The following is a 10,905-nucleotide window of genomic DNA, read 5'->3' as shown; positions in this document are numbered from 1 at the left end:
TCAGTATAATTAGAGCCGCTTCTTTGATTTTTCTCTTTTTACCATCTGTTTCTTTTAGGACTATATTTGAATCATTCCATTTAACCCTATGTTCATTATCCTATGCGTGTTTACATATTTGGGATCTATCAAATTCTCTATTTTTAATATAAGATTGATCTTCACTTATTCTAACATTTAATGGCCTTGATGTTTCACCTAAATAGAACTGATCGCATTCGCAAGATATTTTATAAATGCAATTCTTTGTCCTTTCTTGTTCATTGTTAGGTTTGGTTTTAGACAAAATAGATCTCAATGTGTTTATTGTTTTGAATGTTGTTGAAATGTTGAATTTATTTCCTATCCTTTTAAGTTTTTCTGATAATCCTTTTATGTATGGTATTGTTATTTTCCTCGTATTATTCCTTGTGTATGCTGTAGGATCTCGTTCTAAGTTGTTCTGTTCTATTCGGTCGATTGTTAAAAATTCCTTATTTATATCTATTTACTATCTAATAAAACCAAAATAATGCTAAAACAAAGAAGGGGAATGAAAGTAAGTAGCAACATATAGAGAATACACTACACAGAACTTAAGATAATAAGGAAAAGTATTAAAGAATACATAAAAAATTACAATAAAAGACTGATAAAAAATGCAATGGAGAACAGAAAAATCTATAATGAAACATAAGAATGTATAAGAAAAGCATTATTCATAGGGAAAAAGCCAATCGTTACTGTAACAAACGAAAACATCAAAAGTACAAACAGCTCCTGTCACAATACCCTGGAACAATACAAAGCTCATGAAACATTTGAAAAAGCAATCAGTAACCAATAAGATGCACCAAAATTCCTTCCGGAAGAAGTAGAATCGACATTTACAAACATACAAAGCAGTAAAGCAGCTAGAATAGATGGCATAATAGTGGAACTGCTTAAATACATTAGCAAAAAAACCTAAGAAATCTTAGTAGGCATATTTATGAGCTTTGTAAGATCAAGATGCGTACCAGGTTACTGGAATACATCGAACATAATTCTAATTCATAAAAAAAGGCATCAAAAAGGGGTATTAAAAGTTACAGACCTGTGTGTCTAGTCTACTGACAATCATATACAACATATTCACAAATATCATCAACAATAGATTAACAAATGTAATATACTGCACAACCAAGAGAGCAAGCTGGCTTTAGAAGTGGATTCAGTACCATGGATCATATTCATAAGCTTTGAGAACTAATAAGCAGAGCAAAAAAATATGAAGTAATAAAAGCCATTGACAAACCATACATAGAGACTCTACGAAGTATATATAGATAATCAAAAGTTAAGGTAAAAATATTTAAAAAACACTCCAGAATTTCCCACTAACAGAGACGTCCGACAAGGAGACGCAATATCACCAAAGCTCTTCACTGCACCTCTAGAAAATATATTTAGTAAAATAAACTGGTAGAACAAAGACTTGGGGAACTTATAAGCGACCTAAATGTAGCTAACAATGAAGTTGGCCTAAAAATAAACTTGCAGAAAAAACAACAAAAACAAAAACCATATACAATGAGCTAGTGGATGTCCAAGATGTAACATTAAACAACTCTGCCTTGAGACAGTAGACGAGTATGTATACCTGGGATAATTAATACATAAATCTGGCTCCTTACTTCCAGATATCAACAGAAGAATGCAACTGGCTTGGGCATCTTTTGGTAAAAATGCTCATTTATTTAAGTCCACTTCCCCTGAATAAAAAAGCATTCAATTAGTGTATACTACCAATCATGATATACAGCTGTGAAACTAGGATACTAAAGAAAAAGATAATAGCGAAACTTGAGGGAGGTCAATGTAGCGATGCATGTTGGGTATAACAAATGGAGATCGAAAAAGAATAGAATGGATCAGACAAGAAATCAAGGTCAGTGATGTAATCCACAGAATGAAATTTTTAAAGTGGCAGTGGGCGTTTATGTAGCCAGAAGAACTGACAATAGATGGTCCACTAGAATTAAATTGTGGTATCCAAGAGGCATCAAGACACCAAGAAGATGTCCAAATTTAAGTTAATCCAATGGCAAAGGAAACAAACCTGTACAACATTGCACAGGAAAGCGAATATTATACAATCGTGAATAAAAATGAAAAAAGAGTGTGCTGCACCATAATCGGTAAAATACGCTGTAATTGATGATAAAGATGATGATGTCTATGATTTATACTTAACTTTACTCAACCTTACGTATCTAGAGTATTAGTCCAAACCAACAAAAAATATTTCAAGATATTTTTGTTGAATAACAGCTACAACCTAATATTGTAATTTTATGTTAACATAAATAATATGTCTTCTCAATTTTACACTATCTAAAATACTCGTTAAAGGTTTTTGGAACATTTTAAATTGAAGTCATTTTTTGATCAAATAAGTAACGCTTATCACGCCTAAATTCTACCAATGTAACGTCAGAGCAAAAAACGTGCACATAAAGTAATAAAATAATTCAATATTTCATATAAGTAAGAGTTTGTACCATTAGTGATCAAGTTTTTAAAAGAAAGGGACTTCTTATCTAAGCAGTATTATTGATCGACGAGTGATTGCGTGAGTTGCAAAAATTACAAGAAAAGTTGGCCGAATATGGCTCCGAAATTTATCTAGGAAAAATAAAACATATAGTGATCGGTGATCCCAAAAAAGAACTCAGACTTAAGAACAGTATGGTTAAAAATTGTGAGAATTTTAAATATAGCTAGGTGTTACATTCTTTTAATACAGGAATTTTCGATGAAGACGAATAATAAAATAGCTTAAGGTAAGAGACGATTAAACTTCGCATTATAGAATGATAAACTCTAAACGTGATTTATAAGGCAATAATGGAAAGTATGTCTACATACACAATATACGACCGAATAGTACGCATTGCCACCTGGAACGTACGCAGCTTATTTATGTCCAAGAAACTAGCAAACACTGAAGCCGAGATGGTAAAACTGAAAATAGACATCTTGGGAATGAGTGAAGTAAGATGGCCTAGATCAGGAGTACAAAAAACAAAACATGTATACATATACTATTCAGGTAGAACCGACTCAGAACGTCAATATGGAACTGCTATATTAGTGTCGAACAAAATTGCTCAATCAGTCATAGACTTCATCCCTCTTAATAATAGAGTAGCAATGTTGAAATTACAAACAACTCACAAAAAACTAAATATTATTCAGGTCTATGCTCCAACAAGTGACAAGTCAGACGAAGAAATCGAAAAATTTTATAAAAACATAGATGAAATAATGAGACTGACAAAAAGAGATAACGATGATCTGTCACCTCGGGGGAACAAATAAGGGTCTAACCACCTTCTGTTGTCTCCGGGTGCTCTGTAGAGGGCTTCGAATATACTGTCGAGAGCTCCTCTACTTAAGTCCATTTTCGGGTTATGGACTTGGAAAATATTTATATATTCGGTGTCTTGCCTTGAAAAATTAGGCTCTTCCGATGGCTTGTCTTGAGAAAGACAAGATATTTTCTTACATGACAAAGGATTGTCGAAATAAAAACACCAAGTTAAAGTTGAAAATAACTCTCAGCCACAGAGTATGGAAAATAGAACAGGAGCAGAGCCCCGAGAGCACTAAGCTCTCGGAGAGCCCCTGAGGGACTGACCTGGCTGACCTGAAAATCGCCAATATTTATATGCGCTGTTCGAGCGATAAATAGGGATTTCCAGGTCAAGAGCCAATGGGAAAATTCGAGGCGGGGCGATGCGCATCGAAATGCGTACTAGTCCACAGACTATGGCATTCGATGACAGATCATGGGTGACTTTAACGATAAAATTGGTCGTGGTGCTGAAGGAGACCACATAGGAGCATACGGTCTAAGTACCAGAAATATTAGAGGAGATACACTTGTACAATTCTGCGTAGAAAACAATCTGTTAATAGCGAATACCTTCTTCAAACAACATTCTAAAAGGCTATACACATGGAAATCACCTGCAGACAGAAAAGACAGAATTGTTAGAAATTAAATTGACTTCATTTTGCTCAATGACACCTTTAAGAAATACATACAATCTACAAAAACATACCCTGGAGCTGATATACATAGCGATCACAATCCAGTTATAATGGATTTTAGATTAAAAAGATTTCTCAAAGTCAAAAAGAAAACAGTGACAAGAAAAATAGACATCTCACAACTGAAGAACCCTGAACAGAAAAAAGAAATAAGTATCAAGCTTGAGGAAGAAATAAAACCGATCGAAAACTTGGTACAAACATACATTGAAGTAACATGGACTGCTCTAAAAACAAAAATAACAAAGATACAAGAAGAAGACATCGGGTTCATAAAACACAACAAAAAACAAGAATGGATAACGCAAGAGATCATGGACCTCATGGACGTAAGACGAAAACATAAAACAAGCCCAATAGAATACAAGCGAATCAACAAAATCATTAGAAAAAAGTGCAGAGGGGCGAAAAAAAACTGGATGTCAACAAAATGCCTAGAAATCAAACAACTTCAGGAAAAATACGATACCTTTAATATTTATAAACAAGTAAAATAAATGACACGTAGACACAAAAAGAGACAAGCAACAATATTAAAAAATGATAACGAAATAATTATGGGTACAGAAGACAAACTAGAGATATAAAAAGAATACATACAAACTCTTTTTGACGACGATAGACCTTGTTCTCCTCCATCCACAGATAATCGAATAAATGAAAAAGGCCCAGAAATACCCAAAGAAGAAGTGATTCATGCAGTAAAATCTCAGAAAGATGGAAAAGCCACCGGTCCAGACAATATCAATGTCGACATACTAAAACTAATTACAGATAACGAGAGTAAAAGCCTAGATTTAATAACAGCACTATTCAATAAGATATATGACAGGTAAAATGACCAACAGACTGGCTAAAATCAACATTCGTAGCATTACCAAAAAAATCGAATTCCTCGCAATGCGATGATTATCGAATATTAAGCTTGATGTCTGATGTCCTTAAAACTTTTATCATAATTATTCATACACGAATTTACAAGAAGTGCGAGTTTCAGATGAGTGACACTCAATTCGGATTTCGAAACGGATTGGGAACACGAGAGGCTCTTTTTGCTTTAAATGTGTTAACGCACCGATGCAGAGACATGAATGTAGATGTATATGCATGTTTTATTGACTATCGAAAAGAATTTTACTGCGTTAACCATCAAAAGATGATCGAAATTCTGAGAACAACTGGAGTTGACGAACAAGACTTGCGAATTATCTCAGAACTATACTGGCACTAAACAGCAACAATTGAAATAGAGCACACAACATCTGAAGACATACAAATCCGACGAGGAGTGAGACAGAGTTGCGTCTTATCACCGCTACTGTTTAATTTGTATTCAGAGTCTATATTTAGAGAAGCATTAGACGAGGTCCAAAGCGGAATTAAGATTAACGAAATCAGCCTAGACAACATCAGATATGCTGACGATACCGTCTTAGTAGCAAGCAACGCACAAGAACTACAAAATATAATAAAAGCGGTAGTTCACCACAGCGAACTGTTCGGTTTACATCTAAACGTTTCCAAAACTAAAACTTTAGTATTTTCAAAGACACCAATAAACGTACAGGTGTATGCCAAGAGTCAAATAATAGAACAAGTAAATTCCTTAAAATATTTGGGAGCAAATATCAATAGTCAGTGTAATCCAAAAAAAAAATCCTATCAAGAATCGAACAAGCAAGGAAAACATTCATGAGCATGAAAACATTTTTTACAAGATCAGACCTTAGTCTACAGCTTAGAATCCAAATGATCAGAAGTTACGTTTTTTCTGTCTTACTGTATGCCTGTGAAAGTTGGATAATGGACTCTGATATGGAAAAAAGAATACATGCCTTTGAGATGCATGTATACAGACGAATGTTGAGAATTCCATGGTTACAAAGAGTTACTAATGTTGAGGTACTTCGTCGCATGTGTAAACAAAAAGAATTACTAAGAATAATCAAAGAGACGATAATGCAATACTTGGGTCATGTGTTGAGAGGCGAAAAATCTGAATTACTTCAAGTTATACTGAAAGGAAAAGTACAGGGCAAAAGATCAGTAGGAAGACGCCAGAACTCGTGGCTGAAAGACCTAAGGATATGGTTCGACCGCTCATCTGCAGAAATTTCTCGCGCAGCAGTTTACAAAACTACAATTGCCTTTTGGATCGCCAACCTTCGAAAGGAGACGGCGCCATGAGAAGATGTCTACATATGAATCTATAGTCTGGATAGTAAATTAGAGATAAAATTGGAGATGGATTACTTGTGAAGAAGCTACAGGATCTCTAAACTCGAACACTTGATAAATGATGAGTTCAGACGGAGGATGCAAGTAGAAGGCTCGTAGTTAACTATGACGTTCATACTATATTTCTGTGTCACCTGATACTATATATACATATATTGCTAACCATCTTTAATATTTTATATATTTTTTAAGGTGTTTGTTGTTTTTTAAATAACTGATTTTAATACTGTTGATACATTCTTAGTACTACTTTTAATAAAAAAAAATTTGTTTTTTCGGTTGTATACATATTGGCTTTCATATATCGTCTATTTCAGCCTTTAGTTTCTCGAGGACCTGATCATGCTGTATAACTTGTAAACAGCGAAATCAATATTTTGTTTAATAAAAATCTACAACTTAACACGAATTGTGAGTATAAGACCCTAGTCTTTAACATTCTAGAAAATAGTTCCCATAAAAGCCTAGCTTTTTCAAGCTTTTATTCTCCTATCAAAAACACCAAAAATGTTACAATTTCCAACGTATTAATATCATATCGTATGTTCTAAAACTGTTTCCACAAATGATTCACAATTGAGTATATAGAAAATGCGAGAAAGACAGTTCAGAAACATTTTAGGACTCTGAGAAGCATTTTTAGTTTCATCGTATCAATGCAAAAGTGTCGGGATCACCAACAAGACATCTACTTTGTTGACTATATTGAGATTTTTATAAAATAAAACACAACAAAAATTTGAATTCAAATAACATCAAAATAATATAAAACCTCTACTGGCTTCAAGATGCATTTGTTAAAATAAAAGCGTTGGACACGGTTGCATTCTATCCCCTATATTGTTTGATATATATTCAAAGAAAATCCTTACAAACGCCTTCCATGCCTTGAAAGATGTTAAAAATAGGTTTGCGAAGGCTAGAAAGCTTTGGGATGCAGGTGTTTTGCTGCAAGCTGAAGATGCCATAAACGCACCATATCAGAAAAGAAAAACTAAGACAAATAGGCATCCAACGATATCTTAGGAATAGTAAAAAAGAACAAAACAGCTTATCTTAAACACGTTGTTGCACACAAGAGATATAATCTCCTGCAGATAATAATAAAAGAAAAGTTTGACGGAAGACGAGGCTTTAGTAGGCAACAGATGACATAATTAAGAAACATCAAATAGCTGACTGGCATAAACGTCCAATTAATAATAGGCAAGGCTCAAGATAGTTTGAAAAATTCATCGTCAAAATATGTTAGGCAAAGGCATTTAAAGAAGAAGAAACTCAGCACTTGCCAACTAAGAGAATGGGAGGAAGTAAACGAAAATTAACAAAAAGTAAAATGTTAATAATAAATATTTGTCATAGTTAGTGTACATTATTATATCAATAGGAATGCATTTTAGTTGTATTGCTAAATCATTCTATTTTATTTACGAATAGTTTCATAGTTGAAAATATCCGTACATATTTATGTTTATACTCAGTTTATGTCAGTACCTAACACAACAACACATCTTTATAGAAATTTGAGGTTATTGATAAGATGTTTATCATGCGCTTAAAATATGTGTAGTAGAATTGTTTTTATTTGGTCATCAAGCAGTAGATATTTTGTCTTATTTATTAATAAAGTGTACTCAACAATTAAAATGATTAAAATGGGTTTTAAACTTACTTTTTCGACTAGTCAGCGATGTGTAGTACAAAGGGGCAACGCACCCTTCGGTAGGACTCTCAGGTGCACCGTTGGCAGAAGAAGAGTTGTTTTGGTCCCAAAAGTCCCTTTGCACCGATTGATACTTGTTGCTTTGTTTTTTAACCATGTAACAGCGCGGCATCGTCTATTGATTGTAATTTTTCCAGCGAAAAAGGAAACGATCTAGTTGCAGGTGGTCGAGAAAGCAAAAACAAGAGCCCGAATAGGTGGTCTCAGCAGCAACAAGTTGGAGATGTCGCAAGCCACAGGTAAACAACCTGCAGGACAATGAGTCCTTCGACAGCTCGAAGGATACGTCAAAAAACACAGTCTATTGCAGCCGGCGCGAAGTAGCCCGCATTATCCGCACTACTGGCACCCTTATATCGTTTTTTTAATATGGACGGTTTTATAGAATATCACTATGTCCAATCATCACTATAAGTCCTTAAATTATTACATCACTAGTAAAAAACTTGGAAGTTATTTTGGATTAGTTTTGACATATAACTCACCACTCCCCGAACAGAAGTGCGTCCGGACGCCACGATATTATGGAACAGATGCGAGGGGCGCAAGCGTGTACTTCCTACAGGAAGATCGATAGAGAACGACACCTGTTACCGAGTATATCCATATTCCCTCTCTTTTTAACTAGACTTTTCTGTTAGGGAGATGCATCTCCCACGCGATTGCATACCCCATTGCCTTGGTTTCACAACGTAATAGCTAGGTAAAATTATTGACAGTCCTTTTGACATTTTAGATTTTTTTTAATTGTAGTATTGCTATATACTACATAAATTATTAATATTACCTATTATATTGTTATGTAAATAATTATAATAAAATTTATTTTGTATTTAAAGTTTCGATTACTCCCTCGGAAATATCCAGCGTTGGTATAAAAATGCCACGAAGAAATTAGATTAAGAATTTTATAAATATAATGTATGCAATAATTATTATTTAAATACAAATGTTATGCCTAGACGATATGCAAATAAAAAAAAATTCAAATAAAAAACAAAAAATTACAATAATGTAGACAAAAATATGCATTTGGTTTAGAAAATATGTATGCAATATTAAAAAATAATTATAAAAAATTCTAAATATACTTTTTTTTATTAAAAATAGCATATTATATATATATATATATATATATATATATATATATATATATATATATATATATATATATATAATGGCTATACACCCCAGTGTGGGGTTAAACCGCAAATGCTTTCTAGATCCGATTTCTTAAGTGGATCAGTCTTTTTTGTTTATCTTATCTTCTTGACAATATCTCTCCATTTTTTCCTGTCTCTAGTTCTTCCTCTCCATTCTCTGACTCCTGCCCTTTGGAGGTCTTCTTCAACTTCTTGCAGCCACTTTGATCTCGATCTTCCCCTTCTCTTTTTTTCTCCTGGATTCCATTCTATCATTGCGTATGTCACTGCCTCATCGCCTGCTCGCCAAATGTGACCTAACCATCTAACTCTGCATTGCTTTATTTTAGTTACGATGTCTTCCTTAAGTTCTTCCTTAATTTCTGCATTTGTTCTGCTTCTATATTCATTTTGCTCTGTTCTGATTGGTCCTAGTATGGTTCTCATAATCTTTCTCTCTGCTATTCTTAAGTTTTCTTCATCTTTTTTAACCATCGTCATTGTTTCTCCTGCATATAATAATATTGGCCTAATTATGGTGTTATAAATGCTCATCTTACTTTTTTTAGTCAGTGTTTTGCTTTTAAGTAATGTTTTGTTTGCAAAATAAGCTTTATTCGCTGCTAATATTTTTTCTTTTATTTCGGATTTCCTTTCTCCGGATTTACTTATTGTAACTCCTAGGTATTTGAAGTATTCTACTTCTTCAAACTCAGAACTTCCTATTTTGATTTTTTCTTTCATTGGTTTTTTCCCTAATCTTAATATTTTTGTCTTTTCTTGATTTAATCTTAGCTTCATTACCTCCCCTTTCTCTCTTATTTCTTCTAGCATTTCTTTCATTATTTTTCTGTTCTTTGCAATAATAGCAATATCGTCTGCATATGCAATTATTTGACCACCTCTTATTCTGAGATTTCCTTTATTTATATTTCGTAGTACATATTCTAATGCTAGATTAAATAGCGTTGTTGATAAGGCATCTCCTTGTTTCATCCATTTATTTATAATGAATTCCTCTGTCTCTCCTCTTTGTGTCTTTATGCTTATTTTTGTAGGTCTCATTGTCATTTCTATTAATTTTCTGAGTTTATGTGGAATTTTTAATTTTTTAAGTGCTATCATTAATCCGTTCCTTTTAATTGAATCAAATGCCTGTTTGAAGTCTATGAATAACATTCCAATTCTAATTTATACTCGTTTGCTTTTTCCATTATTTGTTTTATTGTGTGTATTGCATCTATTGCAGATCTTCCTTCTGTGAATCCACATTGGTACTGTCCTACTGTCTTCTTTGTGATCTTTGATAACCTCTTTTTTATTATTGATGTCAATATTTTATATGTTGTATTTAGTAACGTTATTCCTCTATAATTTTCACAGATTTGTTGGTCTCCCTTTTTATGTACTGTTATGATCTGCCCTACCTCCCAGTCCCCTGGCATTTTCTCTTCTTTCCATATGTTTTTCAATAGTGCCAGTATTTTTCCTCTTAGTTCCCTTCCCCCGTATTTTATTAGTTCCATATTAATTCCATCTTTACCAGGGGCTTTTCCATTTTTGCTTCTCTGTATTACTTCATCCAATTCCTCTAATGTTGGTTCTTTTAAAATTTCGATATCTACTGCATCTACTTCATCTGCTTCTTCTTCGTGCACCGTTTCCTCCTCGTTATGCATTTCTTCTTCTGTTGTTTCCTCCGTCAAGAGCTCTCTGTAGTAATCT

The sequence above is a fragment of the Diabrotica undecimpunctata genome, chromosome 7, assembly GCF_040954645.1.
Source record: "Diabrotica undecimpunctata isolate CICGRU chromosome 7, icDiaUnde3, whole genome shotgun sequence".
In the NCBI taxonomy this organism is placed as follows: domain Eukaryota; kingdom Metazoa; phylum Arthropoda; class Insecta; order Coleoptera; family Chrysomelidae; genus Diabrotica; species Diabrotica undecimpunctata.
The sequence above is the reverse complement of the archived record's forward strand: the minus strand, read 5'-3'. Positions refer to the sequence as shown.